Here is a 22,768-nt window from a genome sequence, read left to right as displayed (position 1 = left end):
ATACAGAAAATGTGGTACATCTACACAATGGAATACTACTCAGCTATCAAAAACAATGACACTATGAGATTCATAGGCAAATTGATGGACATGGAAAATATCATCCTGAGTGAGGTAACCCAATCACAGAAAAACACACATGGTATCCACTCATTGATAAGTGGATATTAGCTCAAATGCTTAAATTACCCAAGACACACAGAACACATGAAACTCAAATGGATGACCAAAATGCAAATGCTTCATTCATTCTTTAAACAGGGAACAACAATACCCTTGGGAGGGAATAGGGATGCAAAGTTTAGAACAGAAGTCGAAGGAACACCCATTCAGAGCCTGCCCCACATGTGGCCCATACATATACAGCCACCAAACTAGATAAGATGGATGAAGCAGAGAAGTGCAGGCCGACAGGAACCGGATGTAGATCTCTCCTGAGAGACACAGCCAGAATACAGCAAATACACAGGCGAATGCCAGCAGCAAAACACTGACCTGAGAATGGGATCCCTGTTGAAGGAATCTTAGAAAGGGTATAAAGAGCTTGAAGGGGCTTGAGACCCCATATGAACAACAATACCATCCAACCAGAGCTTCCAGGGACTAAGCCACTACCCAAAGACTATACATGGACTGACCTGGACTCCAACTGCATATGTAGCAATGAATAGCCTAGTAAGAGCACCATTGGAAGGGGAAGGCCTTGGTCCTGCCAAGACTGAACCCCTAGTGAATGTGATTGTTGGGGGGAGCATGGAAATGGGGGGAGGATGGGGAGGGGAACACCCATAGAGAAGGGGAGGTGTATGGGTTAGGGGGATGTTTGCCTGGAAACCGGGAAATGGAATAACAATTGAAATGTAAATAAGAAATAGTCAAGTTAATAAAGATGAAAAAAAAAAAGGAGGAGTTGGAGCATCTGCATTTTGGTCATTCTTCTTCAGCTTCCTGTAGTCTGTGGATTGCATCTTGGGTAATTCAAGCTTTTTTGGCTAATATCCAGTTATCAGTGAGTGTATAACAAGTGTGTTTTTCTGAGATTGAGTGATCTCTCTCAGGATGATATTTTCTAGTTCATTCCATTTGCCTATGAATTTCATGAAGTCATTGTTTTTGATAGCTGAGTAGTATTCCATTGTGTAGATGTACCACATTTTTTTAATCCTTTCTTCTGTTGCTAAAAAATTCATGCTGAAAGGGACTGGATATAGATCTCTCCTGAGAGACACATCCAGAGTATGTCCAATAGAGTGGTCAGTGCTAGCAGCAAACCACCGAACTGAGAACAGGAGTCCCTTGGGGGGAATTAGAGGAAGTACTGAAAGAGCTGAAGGAGCTTGCAACCCCATAGAATCAACAATGTCAACCAACCAGAGCTTCCAGGGACTAAACCACATGGAGTGACCCAGGGCTCCAACTCCATATGTCGCAGAGAATAGCCTTGTTGGGGCACCAGTGGAAGGGGAAGCCCTTGGTCCTGTCAAGGTTGGACACCCAGTGCAGGGGAATATGGTGGGGGGCAGTAAGGGGAATGGATGGGGGAAATATACATATGGGGGAGGAGGGGAGGGGACAGGGGCTTATGGACAGGAAACCGGGAAGGGGAATAACATTTGAAATGTAAGTAAAGAAATATATCTAATAAAAATTTTTTTAAAAAGAAGAGAAATATTGGATAGAGATCCATATAATGGTTCCGGGATCCTAACTTCCTCTCTTTTATTATGTAGCATTAACAACTAACTATATTACCATTGACCTACCTCTGTGTTATTCAATTTATCCCATTTTCATGGTTACTGGAACAAAGTTATTTTTCTCTAAAACAATGAGATGAAATGCCCAGATTTTAAAAACCCATAGAAATAAATAATGTTTAAGAGGCTTTTAAATAAAATGGTAAACCATATACATAGGCATATTGGGTGGAAAGAAAAAAAATATCTACCAGAAAAGATGTCTGCTCCTGCCAGAACCAAACTCTAAAATGCTTTCTGCTTCTCAAAGTAAGTAGTGGTCACATCGATGTCTCTCTACACCTTCAGTTTTCGTAAACTGATCTGTGCACCAAGTTGCCCTGCAGATCACTTGTGCATAAGCAATAGTTTCAGCAGAGTTTTAAAGAAAACTATAAACCAGGTGCCAATTCTGTGTTTGTTTGCGAAGTAGGGAATTACATATCAAGAGGTCCTGCTCTATACAAAAGCTGTGCTCCCAATATTGTATGAAACATTGAAATGGGTTACATATTATGAAACACACTCATTGCTTGGCATCTCTGTGTCCATAGAGAGTATCTAATATCTACATCAGCTGAACACTTAATTATGCATTTCTGGCTTCTGGAAAAATTTATTGATGTTTCTACTACACCACTTTGGTGCATTTACATTTTTCAGAATGGAATTGCTTGAAAGAAGAAACTTAGCATCTTTAATATGAAAACCCATCAGCAGTGATAATTCATGAGTTTTCTAAAATATACAAAAATTAAAATTGATGCTATGAACATGTGCACAGTGTATGTTTTATGGCAATCCATACTTAGATTATTAAATTGAGTTTGGATGTGAATCTCAGATAAAAGGGAAAATGCCCTGATTGAATATGGCTTAATAGTACCTTCTTTAATACATTTTTCCCTGTAGAGCCACTATGACCAATAAATTGTTGAGGCCTCATGAATTTGCTCAGCCATCTAATCCAAAAATATTAAATTGAGGGGAAAATCCTCTCTCTCTCGATCTCTCTCTCTCTCTCTCTCTCTCTCTCTCTCTCTCTCTCTCTCTCTCTCTCTGCAAAACAGACTAGCATTTTGAACTGCTTTATAAAGGTGGATAGATTACAGCCATTTGTTTAAATTTATAGGATCCATATACTTATTAATGACAACTCCAAAGCACTCGGTGCTCACAGTGTCTATCCAGTCAGCTTCACACACTCAGCAACACACACAAGCAGACTTCAAAATGGAGCACTGAACTACAGAAGCTTTATGAGAGCCTAAGAGCCTCTGCTATCCACGTGTACTTCCTCTTCTTGGATTTCACAGTGGATATTTTGTACCCAGGATACTGACACCTGCTTACTGCCATTTAGGACAAGATTAACACAGTGAGCTGACAGCTTTTCTGAGAGCTACATCATACTTCGCTCACAACACAGGGAAATTGGGTGTCATTTTGTTGTCTTCATGCAGCATTTTGACTGAAAACTACACAGCTCCTGAGCAGTCTATCACTGTGGAGCTGTATACATCAGTAAATTATGGAGACACAGAACCAGGAAAGAATTTAAAAATGACATGGTGACATTATCCCCAAACCCAGAAGCCTATTTTTTTCCTAGTGACAAGTATTCATTGTACCTTATCATTCTAAAAAAAGATTTTCAGTTTGGTAGAACTGTATTTATTAAAAGATAATGCATTTTATTATGTAATTTTAACACATGGAGACTAAAAGTGAAATGTTATAGGCAATGCAAACAGTTTGTTGGTGCTACTATGTAGGAGAAACTTTTATTTGCCAGATATAATTGTTATCTCAGAGGCTAACTGCTGAATAAGCTCATCCTTTCCAGTTTTTTCTGAACTCTGGCTAGCTGGTTTAATTCAGCTGTTCTGATGCAAACTCCCTCTCTAAACTACTGGTACAACCTGGCTTCTCTCTGCTCTTCACTTAATTGCTCTGTTTAGGAAAACCACAACTGATTTCCATGAACTGAACTGCACTGACTGGAATAATGAAACTGAACACATGGAAGTAAGCAGAACTGCAGGAACTCAACAGAAGTTAACTGCATTCAAGAAAATGCCATAAAACTCCATGGAAATGAATGAAATTGAACTCCAGTTCCTTTCCTAAACTGCCCTCATTGAATTGCTCTCCCTTTCTTGTCTGTTCTGAGAGTTGGACATATCCTATCTCTGACTCATTCTGTCAAATCTTTCTCTGAGACATTACTTTTTCTGCCACACAATTAAACACAACTTTCAAACATGACTGGTACCTTCTACAAACGATCATTACCTACATTGTTTAATAGTAAAGGTATATACTAAAGGTGTGTGTGTGTGTGTGTGTGTGTGTGTGTGTGTGTGTGTGTGTGTGTTACAGCCAGAGGATATAAATGTGTGCCATTACAAATGGATCATGTAGACCTAGGTCTTTTGATCTGATGCCTTCCAGAACTGTCATGTTGCTAGATTAAAATTCCTCCATATTACTAGAATTATTTACAATTGTTTGTAGGACTATATTGATTGTGTGCAGTTCTGTTAGTTTACAAAAAATTTTCTCAAGCAGTGGAAATATCTCCCCATAAAAACATGAATAAATTTATCAATTCTCTTAAGAAAGGTATTATAAATCAAGTACAAGGCTAAAATATAATCAAATATATAATCAAATTTTAGCAGTAAAAAAAGACCAAATGTCTTAGTAGTTTAGCCCTCAATTTAAAAAAGAAAGAAAGGAAGGAAGGAAGGAAGGAAGGAAGGAAGGAAGGAAGGAAGAAAGAAAGAAAGAAAGAAAGAAAGAAAGAAAGAAAGAAAGGAGGAAGGGAGGGAGGGAAGGAAGGAGGGAATAAAGGAAGGAAGGAAGGAAGGAAGGAAGGAAGGAAGGAAGGAAGGAAGGAAGAAAGAAAGAAAGAAAGAAAGAAAGGAGGAAGGGAGGGAGGGAGGGAGGGAAGGAAGGAGGGAATAAAGGAAGGAAGGAAGAAAGAAAGAAAGAAAGAAAGAAAGAAAGGTAGGAAGGAAGGAAGGAAGGAAGAAAGAAAGAAAGAAAGAAAGAAAGAAAGAAAGAAAGAAAGAAAGAAAGGTAGGAAGGAAGGAAGGAAGGAAGGAAGGAAGGCAGGAAGGAAGAAAAAGCATGTCACCCAGTAATAATTCATGGGTCATTTGTGATTGATTAATAGGCAGCTCAGAAATCATGTAGAAAGCAGATTCACTAACAAGTAACAAGTAATGTCTCTATCTACTCCCAAGGAAAAGCAGTGATAACAAACTCCTAATCCACAGATTTCTGCCTTTCATATCAAATTTACATAATTTTTTTCTTTTCACAGGACCCAAGTATATCAATCATCAAATTGCTCTTGAAGATGTTTCCATAATTGAGACATGAAGTCTAATCTTGTAACAAGGACTAGAAGACTACTGGTGATTGTTTGATGAAGCCTTTCAGTCATTATATACATATATCCTATGTATATAATTTAACTTTGAAATATTCGTGATAGATATGTCTTAAAAGAATAGTGCAGGCAATATTTAAGAATTTTCTAAAATATTACCATAGAGCATGCTTCTTAAGTTGGTACATAGAGGTACAAAGTACTCTTCAGAATTCACTGCCAAGAAATTTATTTCAAAAATCTTTCAAATAAAATAGCAGATTTCTCTTGTCAATGTGTAAACCAAAACCAGAAATGAATGCAAGTTGTATTATTCCAGGAAATTGCTTTCTCATCCCTGCTATCTCCCCTTAGGTAAAAAGCTTTGAGTGCATTATGCTCCCGAAATACAGGCTTCTACTGCTGTATATTTGGCCGAATTGCTATTTGGGACACTAGATGTTCAATTCTTTTCTTCATGGTTAATGTCTACAAATTTAATGTATAAAACATATTTCCATATATCATTTCAAATATTTGCCATTGGATAAAACTATTCTATAAATGAATATATTCAAAGTTGTACAGTTACTTTTTTAAATGTTATTTGTATTTTTCTGTATACATATTTGTATGTACTGCTAATATTTTAAATTTAATTTTACTATTATTTATTGTCTTAGTTGGGATTGCCATTGTTGTGAAGAGACACCATTACTAAGGCAGCTCTTGTAAGAGACAATATTTAATTGTGGCTGGCTTACAGTTTCACAGGTTCAATCCATTATCATCAGGGTAAGAAGAATGTCAGCATCCAGGCAGACATAGTGCTGGAGAAGGAGTCAATAATCTTAATCTGAAGGCAATGAGTTGAGACTTTGTTTTGTGCACTGGATGAAGCTTGATTTTAGGAGTCTGGAAGCCAAATCTCACAGTGACACACTTCCTCTAACAAGGCTACAATTCTTTTAATAATACCACATCTCCTAACAGTGTCACTTGGCCAAGCATATTGAAACCACCACATTACTCTCCCTGACACCCATATGCTTATTCAAACACATGAGTATGGGGCCCATTCTTATCCATGGTATAATGAAAAATAGATTTAGCCCAACTTCAAAAGTCCCATAGTTTGTAGAAGTCTCAAAAAACATTAGAAGTACAAATTTCAAAGTCTCTTATGAGATTCATCTTATGATTTAACTGTAACCACCAAGAAAATCAAATCAAAAGGGAGGTTATATACCACAGATATCCATTACCATTCCAAAGGATCATAGTGAGAATTTTTTTGATATTTTGTGTGTTTACATTTCAAATGTTATCCCCTTTCCGCCTCTCTTCCTTGCCTCCTCTCCCTGTTTCTATTAAGATGCTCCTACTTCCACCCACCCACTTCCACCTCAAAACCCTGGCATTTACCTACAATGGGGAAGCAGCCTTCAGAGGACCAAGGGTTTCTCTTCATATTGATGCCAGGCAATGCCATCCTCTGTTATAAATGTAGCTAGAGCCATGAGTCCCTCTATGTATACTTTTTGGTTGGTGGTTTAGTCCCTAGGTGCTCTGGGGGGTGGGGGCATGTCTGGTTGGTTGATATTGCTGTTTTTCCTATGGGGTTGAAAACCCTTCAGCTTTTGCAGTCCTTTCTCTAACTCCTCCATTAGGTCCCCATGCTCAGTCTGATGTTTAGCTGTGGGTATCCTCATCTGTATCAATAACTCTCTGGCAAAGCCTTTCAGGAGACGTCCATATCAGACTCTTGGAAGCACGTACTTCTTGGAATTAACAATAGTGTCTGGGTTTAGTAACTGCATATGGGATGGATGCTCTGGTGGGGCAGTCTCTGGAAGGCTTTTCCTTCAGTCTCTGCTGCACTATTTGTTCCTGTATCACCACCCCCCATGAATATTTTGCTCTACCTTTTAAGGACTGAAGCATGCACATTTTGGTCTTCCTTCATCTTGAGTTTCATATGGTCTTGAATTATATCTTGGGTATTCCAAGCTTTTGGGCTAATATCCACTTATCAGTGTGTACATACCATATGTATTCTTTTGAGACCAGGTTACCTCACTCAGGATGGTATTTTCTAGTTTCATCCATTTGCCTAAGAATTTCATGAAGTCATTGTTTTTAATGACTAAATAGTACTCTGTTGTGTAAATATACCACATTTTCTGTGTTCATCCTCTGTTGAAGAACATCTGTGTTTTTTTTCTAGCTGTTGGCTATTATAAATAAGACTGATATGAACATAGTGGAGCATGTGTCCTTGTTATATGTTGGAGCATCATTTGGGTATATGTCCAGGAGTGGTATAGCTGGGTTCTCATGTAGAACAATGTTCAATTTTCTGAGGAACCTCTAGACTGATTTCCAGAGTGGTTGTACCAGTTTACAATCCCACCAAGAATAGAGGAATAGAAGTTATTGATGATCAAAATAAGACTAAAAACTAGAACTCCAAATTCTGCATCTTCATGTCTGATGTTAAAATATTTTTTCTGATCTGCAACTCCTTTCATCATTCTAGACTTCAACAAACTTCATTCTCTTTAGTTGTTTCCACTCCCTGTTAGCAGCTTTGTGCCCCAGGTGTTCCACAGCTCTGGCATCTTCCATATCATTGAGTTTTCAAGGTGACTTCAGCTTTACGGTTTCTTGTTCCAATGTCTGGTTATCCATGCACAGTCTTCTGGCTTCCCAAAAGGGGTTGGGTTACTTCTCCAGCTCTGCCCTCTGTAGGTTCACAGTGACTCCATGGCACTGTTCCTGCTGTTCTTGGTGGTTGTATCATAGTACTGAATATCCAATATTCTGGAGTCTTCTGCTTCAACTGGGCTTCATCACTAGCCTCTCATAGGTTCCCTTCATGATGCTAAGCTTCACTATATTTGCATGGCCCCTTTAGACCTGGACCATCTACTGCAACTGAAACTGTACCTTCACCATTGGCCATCCCTTGCCTCTCACAAATCTCAGCCTTTCTTCACAACCCTTTCATACCTTCAAAACTAGTGACTCTTACACATTACCAAGTATTACTGAAACATGGGGTACAACCATGGCTATCTCTGAAACGAAGTTTCTTTGTGATCTCAGAAAATGCTTAAGAGAAGTTTTCGTTAATGTTGGTCTCTTCTGAATCACAGTTAAATTTATAGCTTCAACTAATAAGCATCAGTTGTTCCAATGATCTTTACAACTCTTGACTCTAATGACAGAATCATGTGATGTAAGCTGCTGAATTCAGCTGCTTGTTGGGGCTGGAATATGCCCACCCATGTTATATTACATTTTTACCAGGTTTCTGTTTTCTAACTTCTTTACTGCCTTTGATTGTCTGTCCTGGAACTTCCTCTGTAGACTGACACTGAAATCAAAGATCTGCATTCATTTGACTCGTGAGTGCTGGGAATAAAGATGTGTTCCACCCAATGCAAAGACCTAAGCTTTTCCCTACTTGGAACTTTCTGTGTAGAAGGCTGGCTTAGAACTTGGAGATAAGCTTCTTTCTGTCTCCTGGGATTAAAGGTGGTTACTACCATGTTTGAACCTCAGGTTTTCATGGACGCTATTTATATCAATACCTGTATCCAAAGCCTATATATTCCAGCCTTAAGATATGAATCACAGATACACCTTCTATTTCTGGATTGTAGTTCATTTCAAATTAAAAGTCTAAGTGAAAGCAAAACCTGATAATAATCATACCTAACATAACTAAAGCTTGTTCAACTTAAAATATATAAGCAATAAACTTAGCTAGATGGGATCTTGCACTAGCACAAGGCTTCCTTGTGGAGTCAGTACATCCTTAATTCTATATAATGGCCTTGAACACAGGATTTAGGATTTAGCTCCATTGAACTTCCTGGTGTGAATTGCTGTCTATATGCAGCTGAGGGTAGGCACAAGGTAAGGTGCAAGCCTATGTCTGCACAGTGGAAAAGGAAGGTAGGTTGAGAATTTTAGAGATGAGTACAGAGACAGAGGAGACAAGATGACCTGTAGGAGAGGAATAAGAGCCAGAACCACACAGTCCTAGAAATGATACATATTTGGGATTTCTTAGATAGATGATTAAATAATAAGTACGGTGCGTTTGTCCCATCTAGGTGTGTAGCTTGTGTTTACATCAATTGAGTTTTTAATTCATTGTGTGGGTGTTTTGTGGGTTGAGAATTTACTAGTATAAATAAGACTGATAAATTATAATCCTTTAGAGTTTTGATTTTAACTGGTTACTTGGATTTTGACAGCTAACCACAGGGAGTGGATGACTGGAAATGAGAGCAGAATTCATAGCAAGAAATCTATGAGATGGACTTGCATTGGGCTAGCCATGGACGCAGTGAGACCACCTAGGCCAGAGAATAGCCAGTGTTAGCATGAGATGGTGCCTTTTTATATATTTCATGTAAGACCTGGTGCTTGTTTAATACTTGAACCATATATTTTGTATTTTTTCTTTCTATGCTTCCTACACCTGATCAAAATATTCTTCATAGGTGTAAACCTGAGGACAAAGTCCATGTTGGGCTTTTCTGAGAAGAAATTAATCTGAATCTTTTTACCTTTAGCCTCATGCAGACTCTTCAGACAAAGACAAAAATGAGCATCATTCTTCACAAAAACATTGTAAGAAAAATCTCCAGGCAACATAATAAAAATCCTCTCCTCTGAAACCTCTAGAGGAGGGGCTACGCAATTCAAATCATCCCCAGTACCAAAGTCTTTCATATTCCTACTAGAATGGCTCATTAAGCCCTACTAAAAGCATTCCACTACTTTTCAAAAATCCCAAAATAGACCTTCCACTAAACAAAAGCATTGTCAGGCCTATCACAGCAATATCCAAGTTCCTGGTACCAAATTCTCTCTTAGATAGGGTTTTAATTGCTGTAAAGAGACACCAGGACCAAGCCAACTCTTGTGAGGGACAACATTTAATTGAGTTTCAGAGGTTCAGTCCATTATCATTGTGGCAGGAAGCATGACAGCAACCAGGCAGGTAAGATGCTAGAGAAGACTCAAGAGTCTTAATCCAAAGACAACCAAGAGAAACTGCATCTTCTGCATTGGGAAGATCATAGCATAGCAGCCTCAACAGCCACCCTCACAGTGACACACTTTTTCTAATAGGGTAACACTTCCTCGAATAATGCCAGGGCAGACATGCTGATAGTGCCACTTCTCATCAGCCAAGCATATTCCAACCACCTTATCTATCTATCTATCTATCTATCTATCTATCTATCTATCTATCTATCTATTTTTACTTCTCCATCATTTATTAATTTTATTGGATTTTTTAATTTACATTTCAAATGTTACCCCCTTTCCCAGTTTCCCAGACATAAACTTCCCTATCCCATCCTCCATCCCCCTTCTTCTATGAGGGTGTTCCCCCACCCACCTACCCAACTCTTTCTGCCTCCCTGCCGTGACATTCCCCTACACTGGGAGATCCAGCCTTGGCAGGACCAAGGGCTTTTCCTCCCACTGGTGCCCAAAAAGGCTATCCTCTGCTCCATATGCAGCTGGAGTCATAGGTCTGTCCATATGTACTCTTTGGATGATGGTTTAATCCCTGGGAGCTCTGGTTGGTTGGTATTATTGTTCTTATGGGGTTTCAAACCCTTCAGCTCCCTCAATCCTCTCTCTAACTCCTCTAGTAGGAACCCTGTTCTCAGTTAAACGCTTATTTTTAAATTAACAAGCTAAAACTCTTTAGGGCATTTTAATTTTTAGTTTCTAATTTAGTTTCATTTAGTGTGTGTGTGTGTGTGTGTGTGTGTGCGTGTGTGTGTGTGTGTAGGTGTGTGTGTGTGTAAGTATGGAGTCATGAATGTTGGTGTGCACATATGAATTAAAAATTATTTAGGGGAATTTAGTTCTGTCCTTCCACTATAGTATAGGAGATGTGAATTCAGATCACCATGCACATGAATAAAATATGTTTTACCCAGGGAGCATTCTCAGAATCCTTGCCATAGAAAAATAATTTTGTGGATTTCTTTAATTTCCAAACATCTTCCCATTCATCCTTTTCTTCTATTTAAACTTCAACACTACCATTCGCTTTCATATCAACTGTTCACTTAACCTTCACATACACATCATTGAAATCTTTAGTTATCTCATCTCTAGGCCTCATACTAGATTCTCAGCTTCCACCCAACTTTACAATATAAAATGATTAAAAAATAGGGTTCACATATGGAAAGAAAACTTGCCACATTTGTCTTTCTGACCTATGTCACTTAATGTAATTGTTTCCAGTTGTATCAATTTTCCTACAAATTTTATTTTTCTTTATAGCTGCATAATTTTACCACATTAATTTTTAGATCAACATATCCATTATATGTTAGCTCAAAATACTTTTAGGGATAATACTGCTATCAGTGATACAGAAACGTTTTTGACTTTGAAAAGTTACATTAAAGGGGTAGGAACAAATAATGAGCTAACTACCAAAAATGAGCAAAACCAAACAGGCATAATCAGAGACAATTTTGTCACTTTCTTTATTGAAATACCAAGTGCTATATTAATATGAACAATTTTTTTCTTTTCAGTATTAATAAGAGTAGATCATAGTGATAGTACTCTTCTTACTAATTGCTATTGTTTGATTTAAAGTTATGCATTATTTCTTGTAGCTCTAAAAAGTTGTTCAACATATTTGTGCTTTTCCTCCTGAAAGCAAAGAACTTCATTAAAACTTTTATAAATCATTGATTCCCCGAAAAACATTAGGTAGATTTTGTTGATCATACATTTCAACAATGCTATATGTACATTTCTATGAATTAGTGTTCCACATTGTGAGAAATTTCCCCATAAAAATATCTTGATGGTGCTTGAACCTTGCTAAACCCGGCCCACAGCTCCCTGCTCCCAAACTCCGTGGGAGAGAGAGCTGATCATCCAGAAGTGTGGGAATTTCTGAGACTGCAGGGCAGGAGAGACTGCCACTTCTGCCCACCTTTGATCACATCCCTGGCCCAAGAGGAAACTGCATAGTGCCTCTGGATACTGGAATATAGGAGCAATCAAGCTTCAGGAACCCCAAGGTCCAGACTGCACCTAGATCTGAACTGAACTGGTCAAACAGCTCCCTGCACACAAATACTGAGGAGGTGGGGAGAGCTCTAACTTTAGTGGGGCAGACACTCCTGGGAAACCAGGGGAGAATACTCTCTGCCCACATTCCTGACTCTAGAGCAAAATGCCTTGTGCCATCTGGGCCGACTTTGCACAGGGATCTAGGAGCACTAGGGGCAGGACCCTTCTGGTCATTGCCTGCAGGGAGAGCTGAAAGCCAGAGGAATGGAATGACTACACGACTGAGAGCAGAACACTCTGTTTCCGTAACTAGCTGAAAGAAGACAGGAAAACAGGTCTACAGCAGTCCTGACACACAAGCCTACAGGACAGTCAAGCCACTGTCAGAAACAGCAAGACAAGCTAACACCAGAGACAACCTGATGGCAAGAGGCAAGGACAGGAAGGCAAGCAACAGAAACCGAGACTACTTGCCATCATCAGAGCCCAATTCTCCAACCAAAGCAATCACTGGATATCCAAACACACCAGAAAAGCAATATCTATAATTAAAATCACATTTTATCAGGATGATGGAGGACTTTAAGAAGGTCATAAATAACTCCCTTAAGGAAATACAGGACAACACAAGGCACAAGTAAACAACTAGAAGCCCTTAAAGAGAAAAGACAAAAATTCCTTAAAGAACTACTAGCAAAAAATAAAAAAAAAAAAAACAGGAGAAGGAAATGAACAAAACCATCCAGGCGTTAAAAAATGGAAATAGAAACAATAAACAAAGCACAAAGGGAGACAACCCTGGAGATAGAAACCCTAGGGAAGAGATCAGGAGTCATAGATGTGAGTATAACAAACAGAATACAAGAGATAGAAGAGAAAATCCCAGAAGCAGAAAATTCCATAGAAAACATTGACACAACTGTCAAAGATAATGTAAACCAAAAAAAGCTCGTAGCCCAAAATATACTGGAAATCCAGGACATGATGAGAAGATCAAATCTAAGGATACTAGGTATAGAAGAGAGTGAAGACTCCCAACTTAAAGGGCCAATAAATATCTTCAACAAAATCATAGAAGAAAACTTTCCTAACCTAAAGAAAGAGATGCCTACAAGAAGCCTACAGAACCCCAACTAGTTTAGACCAGAAAAGAAACTCCTCCTGTCACATAATAGTCAAAACACCAAATGCACAAAACAAAGAAAGAATATTAAACACAATAAGGGAAAACGGTCAAGTAACATATAAAGGCAGACCTATCAGAATTACACCAGACTTCATACCAGAGACTATGAAAGCCAGAAGATCCTGGACAGATGTCATACAGACCCTAAGAGAACACAAATGCCAGCCCAGGTTACTGTATCCAGCAAAACCCTCAATTAACATAGATGGAGAAACCAAGATATTCCATGACAAAACCAAATTTACACAATATCTTTCTACATATCCAGCCCTACAAAGGACAATAAATGGCAAAGACCAACACAAGGAGGCAAGCTACTCCCTAGAAAAAGCAAGAAACCAATCGTTTTGCAACAAAACAAAGAGAAGACAAGCACACAAACATAATCACAACTCCAAATATGAAAATAACATGAAGCAACAATCACTATTCCTTAACATCTCTCAACATCAATAAACTCAATTCCCCAATAAAAAGACACAGATTAACAAACTGGATTCATAATGAGGACCCAGCATATTGCTGCCTACAGGAAACACACCTCAGAAACAACGACAGACACTACCTCAGAGTAAAAGAATGGAAAACCATTTTCCAATCAAATGGTCTGAAGAAGCAAGCTGGAGTAACCATTGTAGTATCAAATAGCCATCTTTCCATTGTTCCCTGGTCCTGCTCTGCACTCATTGCAGCCACCTTCGCCACCCACCGCCTCCTCCAATGCGGACTCTGGCAGAGAATGGAAGAGAAGCACCTGCCAATGGAAACGCTCAAAATGAGAAAAATGGGGAGCAGAAGGCTGACAATGAGGTAGATGAAGAAGAGGAAGAAGGAGGGGAGGAAAAGGAGAAGGAGGAGGAGGAGGAAGGTGATAGTGAGGAAGAGGGTGGAGATGAAGATGAGGAAGCTGAGGCTCCTACGGGCAAGCATGTAGCTGAGGATGATGAGGATGATGATCTTGACACCAAGAAGCAGAAGACTGATGAGGATTACTAGACAGCAAAAGGAAAAGCTAACCTTAAGCACTATTACCTATTTACCCTCGACTTCCTGTCTCAGAATTTAAATGTGGTCACCTTTGAGTAGAGAAGCAGGCCCTGCCTGTCCACTGCGGGCAGTGCCAATCACAGATGACATGCTCTCTCCACCACTCCACCAAAACCACATCATGAATTGGCCACATGAGAGGAGAAAAGAACCAGAACTATCCAGGCCCTGCTTTTTTCCTTAAAAATAATTTAAAAGAAAAACTTGTTTGTAATTTTTATTTACATGTTATATTTTTAACGTATTTTAGGGGTTAGCTATTTATAATGATAACGGGTGACCAAACCAGCCTTCAGAGCGTTTTCTGTCCTACTTCAGACTTTACTTGTGATGACAATGTTCATTATACTCTAAAAGGAGAAAAAACCTTGTTTAAAAAAAACAACAACAAAAATCTTATTCCGAGCACTCCAGTAACATTTTTTTTGGGGGGAAGGGTATATACATAGATGTACTATAAGTAGTTGGTTTGTATGAGATGGTTAAAAAGGCGAAAGAAAAAAATATTTTTCTTTTTTTTTGTCTATGAAGTTGCTGTTTATTTATTTAATTTTTTGCCCTGTTTGATGCATGTGTGAAATAATGACCAACAATAAAGCAGAATTTCATTTTGCTGAGTTGTTTTAACAACAACAATAAGAACAACGAAAAATTGACTTTCAACCAAAAGTCATCAAAAAAGATAAGGAAGGACACTTCATATTCATCAAAGGAAAAATCCACCAAGATGAACTCTCGATCCTAAATATATATAAATATATATGCTCCAAGTACAAGGGCACCTACATACATAAAAGAAACCTTACTAAAGTTCAAAGCACACATTGCACCTCAAAAAATAATAGTAGGAGATTTCAATACCCCACTCTCATCACTGGACAGACCATGGAAAGAGAAATTAAAGAGAGACATAGACAGACTAACAAAAGTTAAGAACCAAATGGACTTAACAGATATTTATAGAACATTTTATGCTAAAACAAAAGTATATACCTTCTTCTCACCACCTCATGGTACTTTCTCTAAAATTGACCATAAAATCAGTCACAAAACAGGCTTTACACATACGGGAAGAAAGAAATAATCCCATGCATCCTATCAGACCACCACGGGCTAAGGCTGGACTTCAATAACATTAAGGAAAGAATGCCCACATATACATGGAAGTTGAACAATGATCTACTCAATGATAATCTGGTTAAGGAAGAAATAAAGAAAGAAATTAAAGACTTCTTAAAATTTAATGAAATGAAAATGATGGTACAACCTTATGGGACACAATGAAAGCTGTGCTAAAAGGAAAACTCATAGATCTGAGTGCCTGCAGAAAGAAACAGGAGAGAGAATATATCAGCAGCTTGATAGCATACCTAAAAGCTCTAGAACAAAAAGAAATAAAGGAGTTTAATAAAGCAGGAAATAATCAAACTCAGGGCTGAAATCAACCAAGTAGAAACAAAAAAGGACTATATAAAGAATCAATAGAACAAAAAGCTGGTTCCATGAGAAAATCATCAATATAGATAAGCCCTTAGCTAGACTAACCAGAGGGCACAGAGTGTGTGTCCAAATTAACAAAATCAGAAATGAAAAGGGGGACATAATAACAGAATCAGAGGAAATTCAACAAATCATCAGCTAGTACTACAAAAGCCTATGTTCAACAAACTCAAAAATCTGGAGGAAATGGGCAGTTTTCTAGACAAATATCAGGTATCAAAGTCAAATCAAGAACACGTAAACCATTTAAACAACCCCATATCACCTAAAGAAATAAAAGCAGACATTAAAAGTCTCCCAACCAAAAGAGCCCAGGACCAGATGGGATTAGTGCAGAACTGGATTCATAGAAGACCTCATACCAATACTATCCAAACTATTCCACAAAATTGAAACAGATGGATCACTACCAAATTCCTTCTATGAAGCCACAATTACTCTTATACCTAAACCACACAAAGACCCAACAAAGAAAGAGAACTTCAGACCAATTTGCCTTAAGAATATTGACCCAAAAATACTCAATAAAATTCTTGTACCAAATCCAAGAACAAATCAAACTGTTCATTCATCATGATCAATTAGGCTTCATCCCGGGTATGCAGGGATGGTTCAATATATGGAAATCCATCAACGTAATCTGCTATGTAAACAAACACAAAGAAAAAAAAACACATGATCATTTCATTAGATGCTGAGAAAGCATTTGAAAAATTCAACACACCTTCAAGATAAAAGTCCTGGAAAGAACATGAATTCAAGGCCCATACCTAAATATAGTAAAAGACATATACAACAAACCAGTAGCTAACATTAAACTAAATGGAGAGAAACTTGAAGCAATCTCATTAAAATCAGGAATAAAAAAGGCTGCCCACTATCTCCCTATTTATTCAATATAGTTCTTGAAGTCCTGGCCAGAGCAATCAGACAACAAATGGATGTCAATAGGATACAAATTGGAAAGGAAGAAGTCAAAATATTAGTGTTTGCAGATGATACGATAGTATACTTAAGTGACCGCAAAAATTCCACCAGAGAACTACTGAGCCTGATAAACAGCTTCAACAATGACTGGGTATAAAATTAACTCAAACAAATCAGTAGCCTTCCTCTACCCAAAAGATAAGGAGGCTAAGAAAGAGATTAGGGTAATTACACCCCTCATAATAGTCCCAAATAATATAAAATACCTCAGTGTGACTTTAACCAAGGAAGTTAAAGATCTGTATGATAAGAACTTCAAGTCCGTGAAGAAATTGAAGAATATCTCAGAAGAAGGAAAGATTTCCCATGCTCACCAATTGGCAGGATTAATATAGTAAAAATGGATATTTTACCAAAGTGATCTAGAGATTCAATGCAATCCCCATCAAAATACCAATCCAATTCTTCAGAGAGTTAGACAGAACAATTTGCAAATAAAAAACCCAGGATAGCTAAAACTATCCTCAAAAAAACAAAGTACTGGGGGAATCACCATCCCTGAACTCAAGCAGTATTACAGAGCAATAGTGATAAAAACTGTATTTTTTGGTACAAAGATAGGCAAATAGATCAGTGGAATAGAATTGAAGACCCAGAAATGAACTGAAATACCCATGTTCACCTGATTTTTGACAAAGGAGCCAAAACCATCCAATGGAAAAAAATAGCATTTCCAGCAAATGATGCTGGTTCAACTAGAGATCAACATGTGGAAGAATGCAGATCGATCCATTCTTATCACCCTGTACAAAGTTTAAGTCCAAGTGGATCAAGGACCTCCACATCAAACCAAGCTAATAGAAAAAATGGGGAAGAATCTCGAACACATGGGCACTGGAGAAAATTTTCCAAACAATATACCAATGTCTTAGGCTCTAAGATCAAGAATTGAGAAATGGGATTTCATAAAACTGCAAAGCTTCTGTAAGACAAAGGACACAATTGTTAGGACAAAATGGCAATCAACAGATTGGGAAAAGATCTTTACCAATCCTACAACTGATAGAGGGCTTATATCCAAAATATACAAAGAACTCAAGAAGTTAGACTGCAGGGAGACAAATTACCCTGTTAAAAATGGGGTTCAGAGCTAAACAAAGTATTCACAGCTAGGGAATATCGAATCACTGAGAAGCACCTAAAGAAATGGTCAACATCTTTAGGCACAAGGGAAATGCAAATCAAAAGAACCCTGAGATTCCACCTCACACCAGTCAGAATAGCTAAGATCAAAATCTCTGGGGACAGCAGGTGCTGGCGAGGACGCGGAGAAAGAGGAACACTCCTCCATTGTTGGTGGAATTGCAGACTGTTGGAACCATTTTGGAAATCTGTATGGAGGTTCTTCAGAAAATTGTACATTGTAGTACCTTAGGAACCAGCTATACCTCTCTTGGGCATATACCCAAAAGATGCCCCAACATATAACAAAGACACATGCTCCAGTATGTTCATAGCAACCTTATTTGTAATAGCCAGAAGTTTGAAAAATCTCAGATGACCTTCAACAGAGGAATGAATACAGAAAATGTGGTACATCTACACAATGGAGTACTATTCAGCTATCAAAACAATGACTTCATGAAATTCATAGACAAATGGAAGGAACGAGAAAATATCATCCTGAGTGAGGTAACCCAATCACAGAAAAACACACATTATATGCACTCTTTGGTAAGTGGATATTAGCCCAAATGCTCGATTTACCCAATATGCACAGACCATATGAAACTCAAGAAGGATGACCAAAAAATGGATATTTCACTCTTTCTTTAAAAGGGGAATAACAATACCCATAGGAGGGGATAGATAGGCAAAGTTTAGAACAGAGACTGAAAGAATGGCCATTCAGAGCCTGCCCCACATGTGGTCCATACGTATACAGCCACCAAACTAGATAAGGAACTAGGATTTAGATCTGTCCTGAGAGACACAGTCAGAATATGGCAAATACATAGGCGAATGCCAGCAGCAAACCACTGAACTGAGAATGGGACCCCCGTTGTAGGAATCAGAGAAAGGACTGAAAGAACTGAAGGGGCTTGAGACCCCATATGAACAACAATGCTAAGCAACCAGAGCTTCCAGGGACTAAGCCACTACCCAAAGACTATACGTGGACTGACCCTGGACTCCAAATTAATAGGTAGCAATGAATAGCCTACTAAGAACACCAGTGGAAGGGGAAGCCCTTGGTCCTGCCAAGGCTGGACCCCCAGTGAATGTGATTGTTGGGGGGAGGGCGGTAATGGGGGGAGGATGGGGAGGGGAACACCCATACAAAAGGGGAGGGGGAGGGGTTAGAGGGATGTTGGCCTGGAAACCGGGAAAGGAAATAACATTTGGAACGTAAACAAGAAATAACCAATTTAATAAAGATGGAAAAAAGTTTAAATATTAGTATAGTCTATGAAGGCTAAAGAGCTACACAAACTTGAGATTTCAATTATTCCAACAGAACTTTTCATTTTTCCATGTTTCAATTATAATAAGTCAATTAAAATCCATAATGGAAAAAGAAAAATATCTTAAATAAGGAAGAATTGCTTTTGACTAATAGCTTCAGGGGGAACAGTTGGTCATGGGAGGAATGCATGGTTGAACTTAGCAGTTCTATCAATGTTGGGCAGGAAACAGAGAGATTGCTGCTATTCTTATGGATTTCTCCTGCTTCCCACTTTGTTCAGTTTTTAGCACAGCTCATGAGTTGACAGCAGTCCTGGTCCAAGGTGTTGTCACCTCTCAGATGATTCCTTCTGAAGCGCACTCGTATTTCTCAGATACATATAGTTTATGTAATTCTGAACCCTTCATTCATGTAGACAAAGAATAGTATGTGTCACATCATCAACACTTTTCACTCAGTATAACTGTCTTCATTTAAAATATACTTTTTGTAAATACACTACTCAATTCAAAAACTTTCTATTTTTCATTTTTATTTAATTGTGTGTGTGCACGTGTACATGCTTGTGGGTATATTCATACAGCTGCAAGAACTAGAGACGACAGAGACTTTGGAGTGTGTGAGACTGAAGTAAAGGAAGTTAGTTGTGTCTTATTCAATGTGATGGTGGAAATACAACCCTTTTTTTTCTTTTTTCCAGAAGATCAGTCTGCGCTCTGAACTGCTAAACCATTTTTTCTGCCCATTTTACTTCATGTTTATCATGCACAAGCTTCAGTGTGTGCTTCTGCATCATGTGCATGCAGGTTCCCATTCACCCCAAGAGTGGTATCAGATATCTGTGATAGAGTTACAGGTACTTGGGAACTACCTGACAAGAGGGCTGGGAACCAAGCTCAGGTCTTCTTCAGGAGCAGAAAGTGCTCTTAATCACTTAATCATCTTTACAGCCACGAAAATCTAGAATTTATCTATAGGAAATACATTGTTTCCATGCAAAATCCTATAAAAAATAGAAAGTAATGCTCTGGACCACAGAGTCATGAACACTGGGTAAGAATACCGTGAACATAAGGATAAGGATGTTCTCAGCACGCCTCATGGACCTTGAAAGTTTTCCTGGGTGGGTATGATGGACACGTTATCAGGGAAGGGCATTGAAGAAAATAGCTACTGAAAAATAAGAATGGCTGTGTGAAAAACAGTTCTTCCTGTTCCTGACCTCAAACAAAACACAGAAAGTCAAATTTTGGACGGGCAACCAAACATAGGGAATAGTAGAAAGAAGTGTGGTTTCAGAAGGCAGCCTCAAATCTTGCCTATGTTATAGACTACATCAGAATCTGGATTGGAATTTGTTCTAAGTATAATAGATGGCCTTGGAAATATTTGAAGCAAATAAGTGAAATGGAATTATTACATTTACAAAAGTTAATATATTTTGTGTAACTTGCACATGAAATTTAAAAAGGAGAAACTAGCAATTACTTAAAGTCTTGGCAGATTTTCTTGTCCGGCAAAATGAAGACTGGAATTTGGGTAAGACACAGGCAACAGAGATGGAAACAAAGATTTGAACTACATTTTCACACAGTTTGGACATAGAATTGAAAGAGAAAATACATGAGTGCAATTTAGGCATTTTTCTCGAACAATTTTTGTATTTACAGAATGGAGCAGATACAAGCCTTAAACATTGCAGCATTTTCTTTATGCATTCCTTATTAGTGACACAAATCAAGTTAAATCATCATATATTTTATAACTTGTATGAAACACAAGTAAATTGCTAGCTATTTGTTTTTATCTAAGACAAAGATAAAAGCCTATTGGAAGAGCTACAATAAAAGACTTTTTACAAAGAGAAGACAGATGCACCTTGGTAGGGGCTGACAGTTTTTAGAATAGCTTTCTGATTCTATTTTGCAAAATATAACTTAATATACCACAAAGGATCATTCATATTCTACTTTCAACTTGGGCAAGTTGGAGGAAATAGCTCTTTTTTCTCATAGTAATGAGGTTCTCAAACAAAGATACAGTTGTCTTCAAATGGTTTTACTTTCAACCACAAAAGAAAGTACTAATTATTTAGCAAGTCTACTCTGGGTAGAGTGAGACACACCTAATCCTTGCCCTGGAGGATAAAAAGATGGGTGGAGGATACATGTTGTGCCAGCTTTGTGTGTATGTGTGTGTGTGTGTGTGTGTGTGTGTGTGTGTGTGTGTGTGTGTGTGCGTGTGTGTGTGTTATGTCTATGTGTTTTGATATTCTTGTTATTATGTAAATATATATTATTAAATTAGATTTAGAAATGAATTTGTAATCTGCCATGAGTTTGAAAGACAACTAGAAATTTTATAATATTTTCAGAAAACAGTGAATATTTTTTCCAAGTACTTCTTATCTAAAATGGCTAATTCTGTTACTGCGATGACTCACTTTCCTTCTGTGACTTGTTTTATTATTTTTAATTAAATCACTACAGAATTGTTTTAAGGAATAATAAGGATGTGAGCTCAGACTATTAAGATGGATGCCCATGTTAAAGAGTAGACAACAAATGACAGCTTGAAATTTAGTCAAACTCCTTTCCCAAGCAGAGTCTATTGTTTTAGCTGGAAGGTGATTTGATACTGCAATAAACTCAGAATAGTTAACAGAATACACCTAGATTCCTGATGCCTTCATATGTTTTGCTTAAAAAAACATTGCTGGAAATTGTAGATATTGGACATAAATCAAGGAAGAATGTAGTTATTTGAAGGCCGTAGCTATTAGCATCCAATCTATCTCTTCAGGGTGAGTTCATTGGAATGTATGTCACAAGGATTCATGATAGCAGAGAAGACTGGTTTCTATTTGCTTTTACTATCAACTTGACACATCTTAGGGTCACCTGAGAAAACAGTCTCAGTTGCGCGATTGCCCAGATGAGATGGCATATGGGCATCTCTTTGTAGTATTATTTTGATATTAATTGATATAAGAAAGTCTAGATCACCATAGGCAGCACCATTCCCTGGAAAGTTGACCCTGAACTGTATAAAAACTCTAGCTTTTGTGGCTTTATGAGTAAACTAGCAAGCAAGAAGTTTTTGTTTGAAGCTCCTGCTTACACTCATGCCCTAACTTCCATCACTGATGGATTATAATCTGTAAATTGAGATAATTCATTTCCTCTGCTAAACTGTTTTTGGTCAGAGTGTTTAATCACAGCAGCCCAGATGAAACTAGTACATGCTCACTCATATCGCTTGTGTCACCTAATTTCTGTGTTGCATTTCCTGCTGTTTAGATGTGCTTCAAATAGAAGTTCCTAAAATATGGGACTCAAAGAACTAGGTAAGTAGCTCCTGATGTTTCTAAAGCCATACTGTTCATACAGTTAATAATTGCCATCTCCACCACAACAAAAACATTTCAGAAGTTTGAAACTATCCAC

This window comes from Rattus norvegicus, chromosome 5, assembly GCF_036323735.1.
Source record: "Rattus norvegicus strain BN/NHsdMcwi chromosome 5, GRCr8, whole genome shotgun sequence".
Classification (NCBI taxonomy): domain Eukaryota; kingdom Metazoa; phylum Chordata; class Mammalia; order Rodentia; family Muridae; genus Rattus; species Rattus norvegicus.
This window is presented reverse-complemented; position numbering follows the sequence as displayed.